Genomic DNA, 23,482 nt, shown 5'->3' on the forward strand with positions numbered 1-23,482 from the left:
CACACTGTCAGAGCAGAGAGAGGGCTCAACTGCTGAGCTGTCTTTTTTCAGAGTAGACATTAAACTGAGTCTTGGCCTTTCCTCAGTCAAACATCCCATGGCCACTACATCAGACAAACGCCGGGGAATTCCTTTCCCCCCCAGTAATCAATCGACATCTCGCCAGCAGGATGCCCGGTCGCTGTCCTCTTGTTGGCTGTGGGATCTTGCTGTGCACAAGTGCGCTGCCTCATTTCCACAGCGCAACTGCCGAAGGGCGTAGGCGATGCGCATGTGATCGCAATACGTCCTCAAGAAAGGAAAGGACTAACTTTCAGGCCGACTGACATTTTTCGTTCGAACAGATTCAAGAACAGCTTCCTCCATATTGTTATCAAACACTTGCACGAACTTCTCAAGTGTTAGTTCTGATCTCTCTCTCTCTCTCTCTCTCTCTCTCTCTCTCCCTACACCTTCTCTGTGGCTGTGAGACCGTACTCTGTACTGTTATCCTGAAGCACCATCTGCCAGTGCAGCACGCAAAATGACACTCTTCGCCATATTTGGGTACATGTGTCAAACCCAAACTCAAAAAAAAGATAGGAGAGTGTAAGAAGGGGAAGGAAAGAGGATATTACAAATCATGATGCACAGCACAAAATAAATTGGGACAAGCAGTACAGAGTAGGGCTAAGGGCAAAGTACATCCATATTAAAAGACAGAGCGCAGCTTAGGAAGTTTAAACGACATGACCATAAAAAATAAAAGGGCAGTCGGCCGTTACTTAAGAAACCAGAGACCATCCACACGACTCAAAAAAAATAACCATTACTCACAAGGAGATACTTGGGACACAGGCCGCAGGTGGTGAGGACAGTTACATTCTGAAAATAACACATAGGCAGAAGTTCTGACCAAACCAAACATTGCCGGGCAAACTGATGAGACTGAAGAGCCCAGGATTTAGAGGATTCGAAACCATGACTGATGTCTGCACTAATTAAAAAATAAGTAGGGGGAATAATTGACACTTGTTCGACGTAGCTCATTCGAAAGCAACGTTGCACATGACCATCCTGACGTGAAAGCTACAAACAGCAGTGCGCCTCTGGACCTACCTTGGGAGGTCTCCCCCCCTACATGTGCTTGCCGGAATAAATCCACCTTGTTATGATCTACTCAGTTCTGAGGGCTCAACCTTTACCAAACCCTCCTAGCCTTGGGCCTCGTTTCCCAGGGTCTTTCCTCTCCACCCTCTCGTTTGTCCTCTCCCACCACCCACCAAACAAAAAATCTTAAGGTAGGTTAAAGTCATAGAGGTGTACAGCACAGAAACACACCCTTCAGTCCAACCCGTCCATGCCGACCAGATATCCCAACCCAAGCTAGTCCCACCTGCCAGCACCCAGCCCACATCCCTCCAAACCCTTCCTATTCATATACCATCCAAATGCCTCTTAAATGTTGCAGTTGACCAGCCTCCATCACTTCCTCTGGCAGCTCATCATAATGTGTAGTTTATCCCTTCACATGGGATGTATGAACCATTCTCCTGTGAAATGGAGTGGAAATCCACCTTGGGCAGTGATGTTAAATGGGTGGTTTCATGTCAGTCAAAAAAGAAACATTTGGTGATATTGGTGCCCACCAGCCTGAGTGTTGGGCACATAACTGGCACTGTGTTCTGACTCATGGTCAGCATACCTTTAAGAGACACCTGTTCATGATGTCAGCACTGTCTTCAGTGAGGTATAAGGTCACAGACTCCATCTTATCCAAGGATCACTTGAAGCACGACACCCTACATGAATCATGCTTCCTCTGTAGTAGAGTCATAGAGTCAGGAAACAGATTCTTCGGTCCAACTAATCCACACTGACCAAGTTTCCCAAGCCAAACCAGTTCTGCTTTCCTGCATTTGGCCAATATCCCTCTAAACCTTTCCTACACAGGTACTGTTACTGTACTCGCATCCACCACTTCCTCTGGCAGTTCATTCCACACACAAACCACCCCCTGTCTGAAAAAGTTGCTCCACAGGTCTCTTTTAAGTCTTTCTCCTCTCACCTTAAAAAAACACATGCCCCTAGCTTTGAACTTCCCTGAGCTGGGAAAAAAGATCTTGGCTATCAATGCCCCTCATGATTTGATAAATGTCTTCTTTCCCTCGACCTCCTACACTCCAGAGAGAGAAACCCCAGCCTCTCCTTACAACTCAAACCCTCCAGTCCCAGCAACATGCTGGTAGTGGGCGGCACGGTGGCACAGTGGTTAGCACTGCTGCCTCACAGCGCCGGAGACCCGGGTTCAATTCCCGACTCAGGCGACTGACTGTGTGGAGTTTGCACATTCTCCCCGTGTCTGCGTGGGTTTCCTCCCACAGTCCAAAGATGTGCGGGTCAGGTGAATTGGCCATGCTAAATTGCCCATAGTGTTAGGTAAAGGGGTAAATGTAGGGGTATGGGTGGGTTGCGCTTCGGCGGGTCGGTGTGGACTTGTTGGGCCGGAGGGCCTGTTTCCACACTGTAAGTAATCTAATCTAAATCTAAATCTTTTCTGAACCTTCTCCAGTTTAATAACACGAAGACAGTGAGGTCACAAAGCGAACACATTGGTGTCAATCCAGGGAACAGAGTGATGCTGCGCAATGTTAGCCCAGACACTGATGAGGCTGAGGAATGTGATGTCTGTCAGATTCTCCAACACGACATCCACACCCAGTTTCTTTGTGCTACATAAACATTGCCACATCAAGTGAAACACCTTATTGGAGACAGTGGGTGGGCTGTGCAAAATGCTTTCTCCATCAAACTGACATTAATTTAACTCCAAGGTTCACCAGAACCTATCAATTCCTCACTTCCCACTTCCACTTGTACTGACATGAAACGTAAATTATTGTTGCGAGTAACTAAAGTCAGATTTTACCCACACCCCCACCAACTTCGCCCTTCCCTAACCGAAACCAAGTATTTCAGGTTAGTTCCTAAATACATCAAGTGAGCAATAATGGAGTCCCTGCTGTATTAATATTGCTGTTTGTGGACCTTCATATCCAATTGCTTGCACTTTGCAACATCATAACATGTTACAGTACAGAAGAGGCCTTTGGGTACCACGTTTCAGGGTATTCCAAAACCTTTACAGCAATAGAGTTGTTGGGAAATCACAGTATTGCAATGCAAAACATAGCCATTTGGCCCACTGTGGACGTAGCAATTCAGTTATCTAGTCTAGCACGATCAACTAGCAGCAATCTCCTGCCTTCCCCTTCACCCTTCCCTTATCCCCACACACCATTTCCCAAAAAAAACCCTACCCCAATGCTCTCTTGAATGTGAAGTCAGAGGTCACACGACGCCAGGTGAGAGTCCAACAGCTTTATTTGAAATCACAAGGTCACCACTTCACCTGAGCAGCTTGTGATTTCAAATCGACCTGGTGACCCGTCTGACCTTGTCCACTCCAGCACTCCACTTCTTGTACGCAGTTAAAAAAATAAAATCACACCCCACCAGGTCATAGTCCAACAGGGTTTATTTGTGAGCACCAGCTTTCGGAGCGCTGCTCCTTTAATGGGTCACACCTGTCGAAGGAGCGTCGCTCCGAAAGCTAGTGCTTCCAAATAAACCTGTTGGACTGTAACCTAGTGATTTTTAAACTTTGCCCACCCCAGATCAACACTGGCACCTCCAAATGCAGCCCTTTTAACGCGGACACTGTTGTAACCCAGGGAACTACAGCAGCCAATTCACTCACAGCAAGACCCCCCCCCCCCCCCCCCCCCCCTTCCTGCCCCCAGGAGGTCAAAAAGACCTGTGCGGACAGACCTGCACAGGTATGGGAACAATTCTGGAGCCAATTCTGGACAAATTGGACCCAGCAGTGGAGGCTGGGCCTGAATTTCTCCCCTCAACCATCCCCACCCACCCCCTGCCCCTGCTCCTATTTCAAACATTGCCACTTGATGTTCACCTGAACAGAGAGAGAATCAGGCGTAGGGTCTGACCTAGGAGACGTGTACAACAGCAAACCAAATTCCAACCCCCAATCCCCCCAGCAAACATTACACAGCCTCAATGGGACTTGCAAGCTACTAGTTTCTGACGGGATTCCACCATCCCTTACACAAGTGCCTGCTGGAAAGTTCAGCTGGCGGAGAGAAATCGGGGAGGGGGTGGGAAAGTGGCTCTTTTGTCCGACCAGTTAATGAATGCACCACCACTCAGTCCCACTCCACTGTGAGAAAAAGCCTGGTGGGTGGGGGAACACGCTCACTTTAACCGCAGCTCCAATGGTCAGTCAGCTTTGATGGCCAGGGGGAAGGTGATTTTTCGGAATCTCCTTCTCATCTCGATTTCTACTTGGGGGGGGGGGGAAGAGAGGGGGGTGACTGTACAACATTGGGATGGGGAGGGAGTTGCTTGGGATTCAAAGGGAATCTGAAATGTTTCCCACAGGGAGGGAGAGAGAGAGAGAGAGAGAGAAAGCCCACATGTAAAACGACCACTTTACAATCAACAATTTTTTTGGGGGTTTTGGGGGAAGCATAGTTCCTCACCTTGTGAATCCAAAGGGCACCGGCCACTCCCTCTTCAGCTCGGCAAAAAGTCACCTGTACACAGGTTAATATACAATCTGTCTTGTTACATTCACTCTCTCCTATTTCCAACTGCTTCTTCAAGCTCCTCTCTCTCTCTCTCTGGGATCTCTCCCACATTTGCTGGGGAAATGCTGAAAAAAAAATTCCCTGTGCAATACAAGTTTGAACAGGCTTCAATAACTAAATCAGAGAAGCCGTGCTATTATCTTAACTCCCATGCACTACACTCTCTCTCTCTCTCACACACACACACACACATACACATACACTGTGGACTGACTGGTTGCTGGGGGACGAGAGGCTGGCTCAATCAGTCCACAGACTCCTCCTTATCCACTTAGCAGCACTGTGCCTAACTCTCAGCGTCTGGCATTCAGCTCAGGGAGGGAATAAAACAAAAAGGCCTGTTTTCCACAGGCAAAACAAAAACCACCCAGAGAGGGAGCTGGTGACAGAAGTTCTCTGAGACATCTCCCAACACCAACACTCTCTCTCTCTCTCTCTGTCTTTCACCTGCCCCAAACGCACTAGTCCAACTCCTCCCCCTAAGCAAGCAAAAAAAAACCCCAATATGCCAGATTCAAAAGCCTCCCTTCTCTCCTTCCCCTGCTGCTGGAGACAGTGGGATGAGGGCGGCTCTTAAAGGGACAGGCACCCCAACCCTTGTTCTCAAAGATAAATGCTGGAGAAACTCCAGCTGCACCTGCAGACGAGAGGAACAGTTTCTGGTCCCGGGTACCACTCTATTTCAGAAGATTTTGGAAAATTGTTCTTTTTTTTGAGTACTTTTGAAAGAGGGGCCGAGTGCAAAACACAAAAAGGGGTTGTTTAGCGGTGGCACAGCAAGATTCCATTTAACGCTGTACTCACCATACCCAACATTGAGCACTGGAGGTGGGGGGGATGGAAACAGGGTTGACTTCTGATGAGAGATTGAGTAGTCTGGGGCTATACTCACTTGGTATTTAGAGAAATGGGGGGGCAAGTCTTATAAAAAATATAAAATTAGGCAGGGTATAGATATTACAGATGCAAGGGGGGTTAGTTCCACTGGTGGGTGAAACTAGAACAAGGGGCACAGACTCAAAATAAGGTGTGGGGTGGGGGGGGGGCAAATTTAGGGCTGAGTTGAAGGGGAAATTCTTCACCCAAAGGGTTGTGAGTCTGTGCAATCCCCTGCCCCGTGAAGCAGTTGAGGCTGCCTCGTTGGATGTCTTTAAGGCAAAGATAGATTTTTGAGCACTAAAGGAATTAAGGTGAGTAGGTGGGTAAGTGGACTGAGGCCACGAACAGATCAGCCAGGATCTTAGAGTTACAGAGGTGTACAGCACAGAAACTGACCCTTCAGCCCAACTCATCCATGCTGACCAGATACTCTAACCTAACCTAGTCCCATTTGCCAGCACTTGGCCCATATCCCTGCAAGAGTCCAGATCCCTCCAAACCCTTCCTATTCATATACCCATCCAGATACCTTTTAAATGTTGCAATTGTACCAGCCTCCACCACATCCTCTGGCAGCTCATTTCATACACGTACCACCCTCTGTGTGACAAAGTTGCCCCTTAGGTCCCTTTTATATCTTTTTCTATTTATCCTATCCATGCCCCGTCATGATTTTATAAATCTCTATAAGGTCACCCCTCAGCCTCCGACGCTCCAGGGAAAACAGCACCAGCCTGTTCAGCCTCTCTCTGTAGCTCAATTCCTCCAAACCTGACACCATCCTTGTAAATCTTTTCTGAACCCTTTCAAGTTTCACAACATCCTTTGGTAGGAAGGAGACCAGAATTGCACACAATATTCCAACAGTGCCCTAACCAATGTCCTGTACAGCCGCAACATGACCTCCCAACTCCTGTACTCAGTACTCTGACCAATAAAGGAAAGCATACCAAACGCCTTCTTCACTATCCTATCTGCCTGCGACTCCACTTTCAAGGAACTATGAACCTGCACTCCAAGGTCTCTTTGTTCAGCAACACTCCCTAGGACCTTACCATTCAGTGTATGAATCCTGCTCTGATTTGCTTTTCCAAAATGCAGCACCTCACATTTATCTCAACTAAATTCTCAGCCATTTGGCCCATCTGACCAAAATCCTGTTGTCCTCTGAGGTAACCTTCCCCAGCAAAATCCTGGTAAATCTTTTTTTTAGATTCCCTACAGTGTGGGAACAGGCCCTTCAGCCCAACAAGTCCACACCGACCCTCTGACTAATGCTCCTAACACTACGGGCAATTTAGCATGACCAATTCACCTGGCCTGCACATCTTTGGACTGTGGGAGGAAACCCGCGCAGACACAGGGAGAATATGCAAACTCCACACAGACAGTTGCCTGAGGCCAGGATTGAACCTGTGTTCCTGGTGCTGTGAGAGCAGCAGTGCTAACCACTGGGTCTTCTCTGACCCCTCTCCAGTTTAATAACATCCATCCTATTAGGCCCCAATAGCCTTCTTGAAATTAGATTAGATTACTTACAGTGTGGAAACAGGCCCTTCGGCCCAACAAGTCCACACCGACCCGCCGAAGCGCAACCCACCCATTCCCCTACATTTACCCCTTTACCTAACACTACGGGCAATTTAGCATGGCCAATCCACCCTGACCTGCACATTTTTGGACTGTGGGAGGAAACCGGAGCACCCGGAGGAAACCCACGCAGACACGGGGAGCACGTGCAAACTCCACACAGTCAGTCGCCTGAGTCGGGAATTGAACCCGGGTCTCTGGCGCTGTGAGGCTTGAGTGCTAACCATTGTGCCACCGTGCCGCCCACTTGTGAGATGCTTTGGCCTAGACTGCCTTCTCTGGTTGTGAATTCCATGGGCTCACCAGGCTTTTCCCTTCCAGAATGCTGTCAAAGTTGTCGGGGTCGGGGGGGCCTTTGCTGTCCAATGGGAAAGTGGAAGGAATTTTCGATGAACATGAAAACGTTACTGTGGTGCATTTTAAATCATCTTTGAAGGATGACGCAAAGAGGATTCACAAGAATCGTTTGGAGGAACTTTGTGGCTCGATCAGAGAAGCTAGGATTGTCTTCCTTAGAGAAGTACATAAATAGGAAAGATTTGGAGGGATATGGGCCAAGCGCTGGCAGGTGGGACTAGCTTAGATTGGGATTACGGTCGGCATGGATTGGTTGGGCCGAAGGGTCTGTTTCGGTGCTCAGTAAGAATATGGAAAGGTGTGACAGGGATTTGCAAAATCCCCCAGGGCCCAGGCAAGAGTGAATGGGGAGAAACTGTTGCTGGAAGGATTGAGAGCCACGGGACATCAACTCGAGGTAGTGTCAACAGGAGAAAGCTTTTTAACTCGGATGGTGGTTAGGATCTGACATCTACAGTGGAGGAGGATTCAACATGAGCCGTCAAAGGGGACGTGGATAACTGTCTGAAGAGACCAGGATTTGCTGGGCGACAGAGAAAGGATGGAGGAGTGGGTGAGGTACTGTCACAGAGAACAATGAACAATGGCCTCCTTCTGTGATCTAGCCACTCCTTGACTCTATTCCGTGATCATGGAGCAATGGGACCTTGCAGCTGGCAAGTGGAGAAAATGCCTTGTCACCAGCTCAGATTGCTTTGTGTGGAGGTGGCCCACCCATCTAACCTAATAACAGGACCACCGAACAGTTACTGGTTCTGAAGGAGGCCGTTTGGCTCCCATCATGCCCACATTGGTTCTATTGCCCAGTACCAATCTCCTGCCTTTCCCCCATCTCCCTGCACTCTATGTCTATCCAAATATTTATCCAATGGCCTTTTAAACCATGGCCATGAGGCGCATGAGTAGAATTAGGCCATTCGGCCCTTCGAGTCTGCTCGGACATTCGATTATGGCTGATATGTTCCCCAAACCCTTTCTCCTGCGTTCTCCCAGTAACCTTTGATCCCCTTACTCATCAGGAACCTATCTATGTCTGCCTTACATGCACTGAATGATGTGACCTGTATACCTTTCTGCGGCAATGGGACCCACAAATTCACCACCCTGTGGCTGAAGAAATTCCCCCTCATCTCCATTCTGAAGGGTCACCCTTCACTTTCAGAGGGTGAGACCTTCAAAGCGCTAGTCTCCCCAGCTAGTGGAAACAGCTCCTGCCCAACCATCCTGTCCAGGCCTCACTGTTAATATCAATAAGGTTTGGAAAGATGTTGTGAAACTTGAAAGGGTTAAGAAAAAATTTACAAGGATGTTGCCAGGGTTGGAGGGTTTGAGCTACAGGGAGAGGCTGAACAGGCTGGGGCTGTTTTCCCTGGAGCGTCGGAGGCTGAGGGGGTGACCTTATAGAGGTTTACAAAATTATGAGGGGCATGGATAGGATAAATAGGCAAAGTCTTTTCCCTGGGGTGGGGGAGTCCAGAACTAGAGGGCATAGGTTTAGGGTGAGAGGGGAAAGATATAAAAGAGACCTAAGGGGCAACATTTTCACACAGAGGGTGGTACGTGTATGGAATGTGCTGCCAGAGAAAGTGGTGGAGGCTGGTAGAATTACAGCATTTAAAAGGCATCTGGGTGGGTATATGAATAGAAAGGGTTTGGAGGGATATGAGCTGAGTGCTGGCAAATGAGACTAGGTTAGATTAGGATACCTGGTCGGCATGGACGGGTTGGACTGAAGGGTCTGTTTCCGTGCTGTACATCTCTATGACTCTATAAGCTTTCCACTGATTCCCCCATTGTACACAGACCCAGAGTCCTCGAATGCTCCTCATATGAAAGCCCCTTCCTGCCCGGGATCATTCTGGTAAACCTCATCTGGACGCCCCCCCCTTTCGGATGCATCATTCCACCTGCCTCTATCACCCTTTAAGGCCCTTCCCGGAGTGAATCTCTTTAACAAACCCTTCAATCGACCCCTCGGCATGTGCGCGCCCTCACCAACCCCACACCTTAGCTGTTCCTGCGCTGCAATATCCCAAAGAGAGAGAGAGAGAGAGAGAGAATGTTGGCTTGATGGTTGGGAGGATTCCTGTCTGGGACACCAGGGTGACCCTTTGGATCGTGGCAATGGATTGTGGGTCTTTGGCGCCTTGAGGTGGTGGCACTGAGCTGGGTTTCCATACCCTCACCCCTGACCGGTCGGGAGTGGGCCTTACTCCTGGTCCATGTGGCTGTCCTGCTCAAGGTTATGATTTGGAGATGCCGGTGTTGGACTGGGGTGGACAAAGTTAAAAATCACCCAACACCTGGTTATCATCCAACAGGTTTATTTGGAAGCAGAATAGTTTTCGGAGCGACGCTCCTTCATCCGGTGGTTTCGGATGCTTCATTCCAGCTGCCTCGATCACCCTTTAAGACCCTTCCCTGAGCGAATGTCTTTGACGAATCCTTCAGTCGACCCCTCGGCATGTATCCAAAACCACCTGATGAAGGAGCGACGCTCCGAAAGCTAGTGTGCTTCCAAATAAACCTGTTGGGACAAGAACCTGGTGTTGTGTGATTTTTTTTAAAAAAAAATTCTGTTCAAGGTTGGCAATGTGTGGCTCACTGCCGCCTCACTGCGCCAGGTTCGATTCCAACCTCGGGGCGACTGTCTGTGTCGGGTTTGCACGTTATCCCCACCGCCCCGCGTCGGTGTGGGGTTTCCTCCGGGTGCTCCGGTTCCCTCCCACTGTCTGAGGATTGGCCCAGGCTGAAGTTTGCAGGGCAGGTGGGTTCGCCGTGGGAAATGCAGGAGTTACGGGGACGGGGGTGGGGTGGGGGGATACGGGTACGGGTCTGGGATGATCCGATGGGCCGAATGGCCTGCTTCCACACTGTGTAAGATTTCTAACAAGTGCGGGCAGGCAAACGGGACATCCCAACTTCTTCCGTACTTTGCCCGGGGAGGGTGGGAAGCACATATTTTAAAGGGTTGAGACTAACAAATGTTTACAGATTCTGCCGCTGAGTCTCTGCTGATTCCACACTAGCCCTTCTTTGCTTCCCACTGAGTTAAGACGCCCAAGGGGCCCCTTGGGATTGCACCCTCTGCCTAGACTATTCTTTAATCATTTGAAATAGTTAAACACAGACAGTAAACTGCGATTTCCCACTTACTTAGGGCAGCTTTTACAACTGGGCGCAGCTGTTGCACATGTTTGGCCCATTTCAGTTCAGGCCAGGGCTCGCTGAGTGCAGTATTGTGGCTCAGTGCTCAGTATTCGATCTTTTAGCTCGGAAGGTCGCGTGTTCGAGACCCAGCACAGACAGGGGGAAAGGGAAACAAATCACGGAGTGTCCGGGTTGTATTCAAATGCAACACTGAGGAAACGCTGCACTGTCAAAGGTCCGGCTGGCTTTTGATGTTTCAACTGGGGATTAAAGCTGTGGGAGAATCTGGCAGTTATGATAGGTGCAATGCATAATGAATCCCAACAGTGCTGGAATAGGCCATTCCGCCTATCAAGCCCACACTGACCCTCCAAAGAGTGACCCATTCCATAGCCCTAAACTTCCCGGCCTTGAGCATCATGGTGGCTCAGTGGGTTAGCACTGCTACCTCACGGCGCTAGGGACCCAGGTTCGATTCCAGCCACAGGCGACTGTCTGTGAGGCGTTTGCACATTTTCCCCGCGTCTGCGTGGGTTTCCTCCCACAGTCCACAGCTTAGGTGAAATGGCCCAAGCTAAGTTGCCCCATAGTGTTCAGGGATGTGCAGGTTAAGTGCATTAGTCAGAGAAAAATGTAGAATAATTGGGTCTGGGGTGGGGATACTCTTTGGAGGGTCAGGGTGGGCTTGTCGTGCCAAAGGGCCTGTTTCCACACTGCAGGGTCTCTATGGCTAACCTACACATCCCTGGCTGATGGCCAACCCTGCATATCTTTGGACTGCGGGAGGAAACCCAGGGAGGATGTGTAGACCCCACCTGAGGCCGGGATTGAACCCAGCTTCCCTGGCAGGGTGAGGTGGCAGTGCTGACCACGCGGGGGACTGTCAACGCTTCCAAATGCTCAGCTTTTCAGCTGGCCGTGCGCAGGCCCACCTTCCCCGCCACATGGGCTTCTGTTGCCTGCCAGGTGGAAGGGAAGCAATTGTGGAATCCACCAGCATTCACCCGATACCCTGGAATGTTTCCCAACTGTGTACTACACATGCCACACATAGCTGCTGCTGCTGAACAGATGGGCCAGGGTTCACAGGGGGAATATAAAACTTTCTCATCTGACTCTTGTGGTCCATGATGTCATGCTATAACCTCGAGTTGAATGAGTCCTCTGCTATTCCCTATTAACCGCTCAGTGTTTTTATTCTTTCGCTGTCTGCCCTTGGATATTTATATCTCACTATCTGCGCCTTGCTTTTACCCTCCTCTCCCCCCCTCTCTCTCTCTCTCTACACTGGCCGCTCCTCCCCAACTTTGTGCTCTTACTTTCGTGAGTTTTCAAATTCCAAGATTTAACTTGCATTCAAAGAAACCTGTTCATCGAATCCCTCCAGTGTGGAAACAGGCCCTTCGGCCCAACAAGTCCACCCCGACCCTCCGAAGAGTAACCCATTCCCCTACTATCCTATACTCCCCCATGACTAATGCAACTAACCTGCACATCCCTGAACGCTGTGGGGCAATTTAGCACGGCCAATTCACCCTAACCATCACGTCTTTGGATTGTGGGAGGAAACCTGCCCGGACACGGGGATGATGTGCAAACTACACACAGACAGTTGCCCAAGGCTGGGATCGAACCTGGGTCCCTGATGCTCTGAGGCTGCAGTGCTAACCACCAAGCCACCGTGCCACCGCACGGTTTTGTTACAGAGGAGAAAACCAAAGAACCCATTCTGAAGAAGTTAACACTGCATCCACTCCACAGATGCTGCCAGACCTGCTGAGATTTTCCAGCGATTCCTATTTTGGCCCAAATCTTTGAATTGCACTAGCTTTATTGGCACATAGGCTGTTTCAGGCCCACTGGTCCATGTTGGTGTTTCTGTTCAACATGACTCTCTCCAACTACAGCTAAGTCCCCCGCCTCAATTCCTTTCTCCTTCATCTGCATTCCACTCAAAAGCATGGATTCTATTCACCTTCATGTGGTTAGCAAGTTCCACCTTCTCAATGCTCTCTTGGTGAGGACATGCTTCTCAATTCACACTGGCGTTTGTTGTAAGGCCCCCTATACATCTCTACAGGTGAAAACAGTTTCTCCACATCAAACCCTCTCAATGATAGAATCCCTGCAGGGTGGAAAGAATCCATTCTGCCCGTCAAGTCTGCACTGATCCTCCAAAGAGTTTCTCCAGTATTTTCGGTGTTTGTTTCAGATTTTCAGCGTCCATAGTGTTGTTCTTGTATTCCAGCTTGTTCTATCTTTCCTGATATGTATAATCTCACCTTTGGGATTATCACCATTGAAAACCCTGTTTGTTTTTTCAGTCATCTTCAGGGCCTAGACTTTCCAGTTATAAAATGGGACAGTCCCATTATAGTATTGAACAATCACGTTATAGAATGGTACAGTCCAGTTACAGTACAGAAAAGTCCTGTTATAGTATGTGACAGTCCTGTTAGAGTATGGAACAGTCCTATTATAGTATGGGACAGTTCCGTTATAGTATGGTACAGTTCTATTATAGTATGGGACTGTCCCGTTATAGTATGGGACAGTCTTGTTATAGTATGGTACAGTTCTGTTATAGTATGGAACACTCCTGTTATCATATGGAACAATTCTGTTACAGTTTGGCACAGTCCTGTTATACTGTAGAACAGTCCTGTTATAGTATGGGACAGTTCAGTTACAGTATGGAACAATCCTGTTATAGTATGGAATAGTCCCGTTATAGTATGGCACACTCTTGTTATCGTATGGGACAGTTCTGTTATAGTATGGAACAGTTCTATTATAGTATGGGACCGTCCCGTTATAGTATGGGACAGTTGTGTTATAGTATGGGACAGTCCTGTTATAGTATGGGACAGTTCTGTTATAATATGGGACAGTCTTATTATCGTTTGGGACAGTCCTATTATAGTATGGGACAGTTCTGTTATAGTATGGGATTATTCTGTTATAGTATGGGGCCGTCCCATTATAGTATGGGACAGTCCTGTTATAGTATGGGACAGTCATGTTATAGTATGGAACAGTCCTGTCATAGTATGGGACAGTTCTATTATAGGATGGAACAGTCCTGTTATAGTATGGGACAGTTCTATTATAGTATGGGACTGTCCCGTTATAGTATGGAACAGTCCTGTTATAGTGTGGAATAGTCCTGTTATAGTATGGAACTGTCCTGTTATAGTATGGCACATTTCTGTTATAGTATGGGACAGTCCTGTTATAGTATAGAATTGTCCTGTTATAATATGGAACAGTCCCATTATAGCATGGGACAGTCCTGTTATAGTATGGAACAGTTCTGTGAAAGTATGGGACAGTGCAGTAATAGTATGGGACAGTTCTGTTATAGTATGGGACAGTCCTGTTATAGTACGGGACAGTCCAGTTATAGTATGGGACAGTCCTGTTATAGTATGGAACAATCCTGTTATAGTATGACACAGTTCTGTTATAGTATGGGACAGTCCTGTTATAGTATGGGACAGTCCTGTTATAGTATAGAATTGTCCTGTTATAATATGGAACAGTCCCGTTATAGTACGGGACATTCCTGTTATAGTATGAGGCAGTTCTATTATAGTATAGAACTGTCCCATTATAGCATGGGACAGTCCTGTTATAGTATGGAACAGTTCTGTGAAAGTATGGGACAGTGCAGTAATAATATGGGACAGTTCTGTTATAGTATGGGACAGTCCTGTTATAGTACGGGACAGTCCAGTTATAGTATGGGACAGTCCTGTTATAGAATGGAATAGTTCTGTAACAGTATGGAACAGTTCTGTAATAGTATGGGTCAGTTCTGTTATTGTATGGGACAGTCCTGTTATAGTAATGGACAGTCCCGATATAGAACATAGAACATAGAAAAATACAGCGCAGTACAGGCCCTTCGGCACTGGATGTTGCGCCGATCCAAGCCCACCTAACCTACATTAGCCCACTATCCTCCATATGCCTATCCAATGCCTGTTTAAATGCCCATAAAGAGGGAGAGTCCACCACTGTTACTGGCAGGGCATTCCATGAACTCACGACTCGCTGAGTAAAGAATCTACCCCTAACATCAATCCTATACCTACCACCCCTTAATTCATAGTATGGCACAGTTCTGTTATAGTATAGGACAGTCCTGTTATAGTATGGAACAGTCCTGTTACAGTATGGGACATTCCCAATATAGTATGGAACAGTCCCATTATAGTATGGCACAGTTCTGTTATAGTGTGGCACAGTTCTTTTATAGCATGGGACAGTCCCGTTATAGTATGGAACAGTCCCATTATAGTATGGTACAGTTCTGTTATAGTATGGGACAGTCTCGTTATATTTTGGAACAGTCCCGTTATAGTGTGGGACAGTCTTGTTATAGTATAAAACTGTCCCATTATAGTATGGCACATTTCTGTTATAGTATGGAACAGTCTCGTTATAATATGGAACAGTCCTGTTATAGTATGGGACTGTCCTGTTATAGCATGGGACAGTTCTGTTATAATATCGAACAGTTTCATTATAGTATGGGACAGTTCTGTTACAGTATGGGACAGTGCTGTAATAGTATGGGTCAGTCCTGTTATAGTATGGGATAGTCCTGTTATAGTATGGTACAGTCTTGCTATAGTATGGCACAGTTCTGTTATAGTTTGGTACACTTCTGTTACATATTGTGGTTGGCACGGTGGCACAGTGGTTAGCACTGCTGCCTCACAGCGCCTGAGACCTGGGTTCAGTTCCCGACTCAGGCGACTGACTGTGTGGAGTTTGCACGTTCTCCCCGTGTCAGCGTGGGTTTCCTCCGGGTGCTCCAGTTTCCTCCCACAGTCCAAAGATGTGCGGGTCAGGTGAATTGGCCATGCTAAATTGCCCGTAGTGTTAGGTAAGGGGTAAATGTAGGGGTATGGGTGGGTTTCGCTTCGGCGGGTCGGTGTGGACTTGTTGGGCCGAAGGACCTGTTTCCACACTGTAAGTCTAATCTAATATGGGACAGTCCTGTAATAGAATGAGACAGTTCTGTTATAGTATGGAACAGTCCCATTATGGTATGGGACAGTGCTGTTATAGTATGAAACAGTCCTGTTATAGTATGGGACAGTTCTGTTATAGTAAGGGACAATCCTGTTATAGTATGGGACTGTCCTGTTATAGTACGTGATAGTCTTGTTATAGTAAGAGACAGTCCCGTTATAATATGGTACAGTTCTGTTACAGTATGGGACAGTGCTGTTATAGTATGGGATAGTCCTGTTATAGTATAGAACAGTCCTATTATAGTATGGGACAGTCCTGTTATAGTAGGGGAAAGTCCTGTTATATTATGGCACAGACCCATTATAATATGGGACAGTACTGTTGTAGTATGGGACAGGCCCGTTATAGTACGGGATAGTCGTGTTCTAGTATAGGACAGTCCCGATATAGTATGGAACAGTTCTGTTATAGTATTTAACAGTCCTGTTATTGTATTGTATAATCTTGTTATATTATGGAACAGTCCCGTTATAGTTGTGTTATATTATGGGACATTCCCGTTATTGTATGAAAAAGTCTTGTTATAGTATGGGATAGTCCTGTTATAGTATGGAACAGTCCCGTTATAGTATGGGACAGTCCTGTTATAGTATGGAACAGTTCTGTTATAGTATGGAACAGTCATGTTATCGTATGGAACAGCCCCGTTATAGTATGGGACAGTGCTGTTATTGTATGGGACAGTCCTGTTATAGTATGGGACAGTTCTGTTATAGTAAGGGACTATCCTGTTATACCATGGGACTGTCTTGTTATAGTAAGGGACAGTCCGTTATAATATGGTACAGTTCTGTTACAGTATGGGACAGTGCTGTATAGTATGGGATAGTCCTGTTATAGTATAGAACAGTCTTATTATAGTATGGGACAGTGCTGTTATAGTATGGAACAGTCCTGTTATCGTATGGAACAGTCCTGTTACAGTATGGGACATTCCCATTATAGTATGGCACAGTTCTGTTATAGTATGGCACAGTCCTGTTATAGTATGGCACCGTTCTGTTATAACTGAAAATGTGTTACTGGAAAAGTGCAGCAGGTCAGGCAGCATCCAAGGACCAGGAGAAACTACGTTTCAGGCATTAGCCCTTCTTCAGGCTTATGCCCAAAACATCGATTCTCCTGCTCCTTGGATGCTGCCTGACCTGCTGCGCTTTTCCAGCAACACATTTTCAGCTCTGATCTCCAGCATCTGCAGTCCTCACTTTCTCCTCGACAGTTCTGTTATAGCATGGGACAGTCCCGTTATAGTATGGAACAGTCCCGTTATAGTATGGTATAGTTCTGTTATAGTATGGGACAGTCCCATTATATTTTGGAACAGTCCCGTTATAGTGTGGGACAGTCCTGTTATAGCATGGGACAGTTCTGTTATAGTATGAAACAGTCCCATTATAGTATGGAGCAGTCCCATTATAGTATGGGACAGTTCTGTTATAGTATGAGACAGTTCTGTTACAGTATGGGACATTGTTGTTATAGTATGGGACAGTCCTGTTGTAGTATGGAACAGTCCCGTTATAGTATAGGACAGTTCTGTTACAGTATGGGATAGTCCTGTTTCTCGTATGGGACAGTCCCGTTATAGTATGGAATAGCCCCATTATAGTATGGGACAGTCCTGCTATAGTATGACACAGTTCTGTTATAGTATGGGACAGTCCTGTTATAGTATGGGATAGTCCTGTTTCTCGTATGGGACAGTCCCGTTATAGTATGGACCAGTCCCATTATATTATTGTACAGTTCTGTTACAGTATGGAACGGTCCTGTTGTAGTATGGGACAGTTCTGTTATAGTAAGGGACAATCCTGTTATACTATGGGACTGTCTTGTTATAGTACGTGATAGTCTTGTTAGAGTAAGGGACAGTTCTGTTATAATATGGTACAGTTCTGTTACAGTATGGGACTGTGCTGTTACAGTAAGGGATAGTCCTGATACAGTATAGAACAGTCCTATTATAGTATGGGACAATCCTGTTATAATATGGCACAGTCCCGTTATTGTATGGGACAGTACTGTTGTAGTATGGGACAGTGCCGTTATAGTACTGGATAGTCGTGTTATAGTATGGGACAGTCCCGATATAGTATGGAACAGTTCTGTTATAGTATGAAACAGTCCTGTTATTGTATTGTATAATCCTATATTATAGAACAGTACCGTTATACTATTGCACAGTTCTGTTTTAGTATGGGACAATCCCGTTATAGTATGGAACAGTTGTGTTATATTATGGGACAGTTCCGTTATAGTATGAAAAAGTTCTGTTATAGTATGGGATAGTCCTGTTGTAGTATGGAACAGTCCCGTTATAGTATGGAACAGTCCCGTTATAGTATGGGATAGTCCTGTTATAGTATGGAACAGTCCCGTTATAGTATGGAACAGTTGTGTAATATTATGGGACAGTCCCGTTATAATGTGAAAAAGTGTTGTTATAGTATGGGTTTGTCTTGTTATAGCATGGAACAGTCCTGTTATAGTATGAGACAGGCCTGTTATAGTATGGAACAGTCCTGTTATAGTATGAGACAGGCCTGTTGTAGTATGGGACAGTCCTGTTATAGTATGGGACAATCCTGTTTTTGTATGGAACAGTCTTGTTATAGTATGATGCAGGCCCGTTATAGGATGGGACAGTCCTGTTATAGAATGGAACATAGAACATAGAACATAGAAAAATACAGCGCAGTACAGGCCCTTTGGCCCTCGATGTTGCACCGATCCAAGCCCACCTAACCTACACTAGCCCACTATCCTCCGTATGCCTATCCAATGCCCGTTTAAATGCCCATAAAGAGGGAGAGTCCACCACTGCTACTGGCAGGGCATTCCATGAACTCATGACTCGCTGAGTAAAGAATCTATCCCTAACATCTGTCCTATACCTACCACCCCTTAATTTATAGTATGGCACAGTTCTGTTATGGTATAGGACAGTCCTGTTATAGTATGGAACAGCCCTGTTATCATATGCAACAGTCCTGTTACAGTATGGGACATTCCCATTATAGTATGGAACAGTCCCGTTATAGTATGGCACAGTTCTGTTATACTATGGTACAGTTCTGTTGTAGTATGGGACAGTCCCGTTATAGTATGGGACAGTCCCGTTATAGTTTGTCACGGTTCTGTTATAGAATGGGAGAGTCCTGTTATAGTATGGCACAGTTCAGTTATACTTTGGGACAGGCCTGTTACAGTATGGGACATTCCCGTTATAGTATGGTACAGTTCTGTTGTAGTATGGGACACTCCCGTTTTAGTACGGAACAATCCCGTTATTGTATGGGACAGTCTTGTTATAGTATGGAACAGCCCCGTTATAGTATGGGACAGTCCTGTTATAGTTTGGAACAGTCCCATTATAGTATGGAACATTCCCGTTATAGTATGGGACAGTCCTGTTCTCGTATAGAACTGTCCCATTATAGTTTGGCACATTTCTGTTATAGTATGGAACAGTCCTGTTATAATATGGGACAGTCCTGCTATAGTATGGCGCAGTCCTGTTATAGCATGGCACAGTCCTGTTATAGTATGGAATAGTCCTGTTATAGTAATGGACAGTCCCGACATAGTATGCCACAGTTCTGTTATGGTATGGGACAGTTCTGATATAGTATGGTACAGTTCTGTTGTAGTATGGGACAGTCCCGTTATAGTATGGCACAGTTCTGTTATATAGAACGGGAGAGTCCCGTTATAGTATGGCACAGTTCAGTTATACTTTGGGACAGACCTGTTACTGTATAGGACATTCCTGTTATAGTATGGTACAGTTCTGTTGTAGTTTGGTTCAGTTCCGTTATAGTATGGAACAGTCCTGTTATAGTGTGGAACAGTCCCATTATAGTAATAGACAATCCTGCTATGGTATGGAAATATTTTGTTATAGTATGGAGCAGTTCTGTTATAGTTTGGAACTGTCCTTTATAGTAATGGACAGTCCCATTATAGTATGGAACAGCTCTGTTATATTATGGGATAGCCCTGTTGTAGTATGGAACAGCTCTGTTATAGTATGGGACATTTCTGTTCGCGTATGGGCTAGTCCTGTTATAGTATGGGCCAGTCCTGTTATAGTATGAGACAGTCTTGTTATAGTATGGGACAGTCCTGTTGTAGTAATGGACAGTCCCGATATAGTATGGGACAGTTCTGTTGTATTATGGGACAGTCCTGTTATAGTATGGAACAGTTCCGTTATAGCATGGAACAGTCCCATTGAAGTATGGCACAGTTCTGTTATAGTATGGGACAGTCCTGTTATAGCATGGCACAGTTCTGTTATAGTATGGAACAGTCTTGTTATAGATTGGGACAGTCCTGTTATAGTTTGGGATAGGCCTGTTAAGTATGGGACATTCCCGGCATAGTATGGTACAGTTCTGTTATAGTATGGAACAGTCCCGTTATAGTATGGAACAGTCCCATTATAGTATGAGACAGTCCTGTTATAGTATAGAACTGTCCTGTTATAGTTTGGCACATTTCTGTTATAGTATGGAACAGTCCCGTTATAGTATGGGACAGTCCCGATATAGTATGGCACAGTCCAGTTATAGTATGGCACAGTTCTGTTATAGTATGGGATCATCCTGTTGTAGTATGGAACAGTTCTATTATAGTATGGGACATTTCTGTTATCGTATGGGATAGTCCTGTTATAGTATGGGACAGTCCTGTTATAGTAATGGACAGTCCCGATATAGTATGCGACAGTTCCATTCTCGTATGGGACGTTTCTGTTATAGTGTGGGAATGTCCTGTTATAGTATGGAACAGTTCTGTTATAGTGTGGAACAGTCCTGTTATAGTAATGGACAGTCCCGATATAGTATGGCACAGTTCTGTTATCGTATGGGACTGTCCTGTAATAGTAATGGACAGTCCGATAGAGTATGGGACAGTCCTGTTATAGTATGGCACAGTTCTGTTATAGTATGGGGCAGTTCTGTTATAGGATGGGATAGTCCTGTTATAGCATGGAACAGTCCCGATATAGTATGAGACAGTTCTGTTATAGTATGGGACATTACTGTTATAGTATGGAACACTCCTGTTATAGTATGGCACAGTCCTGTTATAGCATGGAACTGTCCCATTCTATAACGGGACTGTCCCATTCTATAACAGAACTGTTCCATACTATAACAGGACTGTCCCGTTCTATAACAGGACTGTTCTAAACTATAACAGGACTGTCCCATTCTTTAACAGAACAGTTCCATACTATAACAGGACTGTGCCAAACTATAACGGGACTGTCCAATATCATAACAGAACTGACACATACTATTACAGAACTGTTCCGTATTATAACAGGACTGTCCCATACTATAACAGGACTGTCCCAAACTATACCGGGACTGTTCCATACTATAACAAAACTGTTCCATACTATAACAGAACTGTGCCATACTATAACAGGACTGTCTCAAACTATAACGGACTGTCCCATACGATAACAGAACTGACCCATACTATTACAGAACTGTTCCATACTATTACAGAACTATTCCATTCTATAACAGGACTGTCCCATATTATAACAGGACTGTTCCGTACTATAACAGGACAGTCCCATACTATAACAGAATTGTGACACACTATATCGGGACTGTCCATTACTATAAAAGGCCTGTCCCATAATACAACAGGACTGTTCCACACTATAACAGAACTGTTCCATACTATAACAGGACATTCCCATACTATAACAGAAATGTCCCATACTGTAACAGAACTGTCCCATAGTATGGGACAGGCCTGTTATAGTATTCAACAGTTCTGTTATAGTATGGGACAATTCTGTTGTAGTATCGGACAGTCGTTTTATGGTATGGGACAGTCCTGTTATAGAACGGAATAGTTCTGTAATAGTATGGAACAGTTCTGTAATAGTATGGGTCAGTTCTATTATCGTATGGGACAGTCCGTTATAGTTTGGGACAGTCCTGTTATAGTATGGCACAGTTCTGTTATAGTATGGGACAGTTCTATTATAGTATGCAACAGTTCTCTTATAGTATCGGACAGTCATATTATAGTATGTAACAGTCCCATTATAGTATGGGACAGTCCTGTTATTGTATAGAACAGTCCCGTTATAGTATGGCACAGTCCCATTATAGTATGGGACAATCTTACAAGTGACGTCTAACCATGATCCCATCAAAGTGAAACTGAAGCTCTGCTGTTTCTCTTGAAACAAGCTCTCAATGCCTGGTTTGTGATAGTTTTTAATGGCTCCGCACAACCCTCTTGCTCATTGATGGCTGACCTCTCAGTTCCCTTATACCCCTTCCTTCAGGCAATCCACCTGGCTCCACCAGGTAAGCTTTCTGACAGGTACGGTAACTAGCAACCTTGTTCACCCCTCCCACTGCGCTCCAGCCTGAACCTGCCAGTTAGCTAACAGCTCGGCTGATATACTCTGTACAAACTGTACAGCAGTTCAGCACACTCTGAACGAAATACTGCCTCTCTGCATCGTCTGCATAGAAGCTATACTATAACAGGCCTGTCCCATACACTAATAGGACTGGTCTATACTATAACAGAACTGTCCCATACTATAACAGGACTGTCCTATACTATAACAGGATTGTCCTATACTATAACAGGACTGTTCCATCCTATAACAGGACTGTTCCATACTATAAAAGGACTGTTCCATCCTATAACAGGACTGTTCCATACTATAAAAGGACTGTTCCATACTATAACAGGACTGTGCCATACTATAATGGGACTGTTCCATCCTATAACAGAACTGTTCCACACTATAACGGGACTGTTCCATACTATAACAGGACTGTTCCATACTATAACAGGACTGTCCCATACTACAACAGGATAGTTCCACACTATAACAGGACTGTTCCATACTATAACAGTCCAAAGATGTGCGGGTCAGGTGAATTGGCCATGCTAAATTGCCCGTAGTGTTAGGTAAGGGGTATATGTAGGGGTATGGGTGGATTGCGCTTCGGCGGGTCGGTGTGGACTTGTTGGGCCGAAGGGCCTGTTTCCACACTGTAAGTAATCTAATCTAAAAAGACTGTTCCATACTATTACAGAACTGTCCCATACTATAACAGGACTGTCCCATACTATAACAGAACTGTCCCATACTACAACAGGACTGTTCCACACTATAACAGAACATTTCCATACTATAACAGAAATGTCCCATACTGTAACAGAACTGTCAAATAGTATGGGACAGTCCTGTTATAGTATGGGACAGTCCCGTTATAGTTTGGCACAGTATTGTTATAGTACTGTTATAGTGGGCGGCATGGTGGCACAGTGGTTAGCACTGCTGCCTCACAGTGCCTGAGACCCGGGTTCAATTCCTGACTCAGGCGACTGACTGTGTGGAGTTTGCACGTTCTCCCCGTGTCTGTGTGGGTTTCCTCCGGGTGCTCCAGTTTCCTCCCACAGTCCAAAGATGTGTGGGTCAGGTGAATTGGCCATGCTAAATTGCCCCTAGTGTTAGGTAAAGGGGTAAATGTAGGGGTACGGGTGGGTTGCGCTTCGACGGGTCGGTGTGGACTTGTTGGGCCGAAGGGCCTGTTTCCACACTGTAAGTCTAATCTAATCAAAAAGTATGGGACAGTCGTGTTATAGTTTGGCACAGTACTGTTATAGTCTCTCCTCATGCCACGAAGGAGCAAAATTCGGCTATTCGGCCCATCGAGTCTGCTGCAGCTCGTTGTTGAGATTGTGGCCGATTGGGTAATCCTCAAGTCCATTTTCCTTCTTTAGCCCGATAACCCTGGATTCCCCCTAAGACC

The 23,482-nt window shown here is 45.9% G+C and overlaps 1 protein-coding gene across 7 annotated transcripts in view; it reads right to left on the minus strand.

Annotated features, from left to right (window-relative positions):
* Positions 1-23,482, minus strand: part of LOC132832819 (discoidin domain-containing receptor 2-like) — a 242,759-nt gene that overhangs the window by 160,904 nt on the left and 58,373 nt on the right. For 5 of the 7 annotated variants that reach the window (XM_060850984.1, XM_060850975.1, XM_060850979.1 and 2 more), the window contains exon 1: positions 4,542-4,835. The exons of the other annotated variants lie outside the window; for them this stretch is intronic. The gene's annotated coding sequence lies outside the window, so the exon portion shown is untranslated. Of the gene's footprint in view, positions 1-4,541; positions 4,836-23,482 lie in introns of those variants that run through there. 7 annotated transcript variants of the gene reach the window in all.

Source organism: Hemiscyllium ocellatum, chromosome 35 (genome assembly GCF_020745735.1).
Source record: "Hemiscyllium ocellatum isolate sHemOce1 chromosome 35, sHemOce1.pat.X.cur, whole genome shotgun sequence".
In the NCBI taxonomy this organism is placed as follows: domain Eukaryota; kingdom Metazoa; phylum Chordata; class Chondrichthyes; order Orectolobiformes; family Hemiscylliidae; genus Hemiscyllium; species Hemiscyllium ocellatum.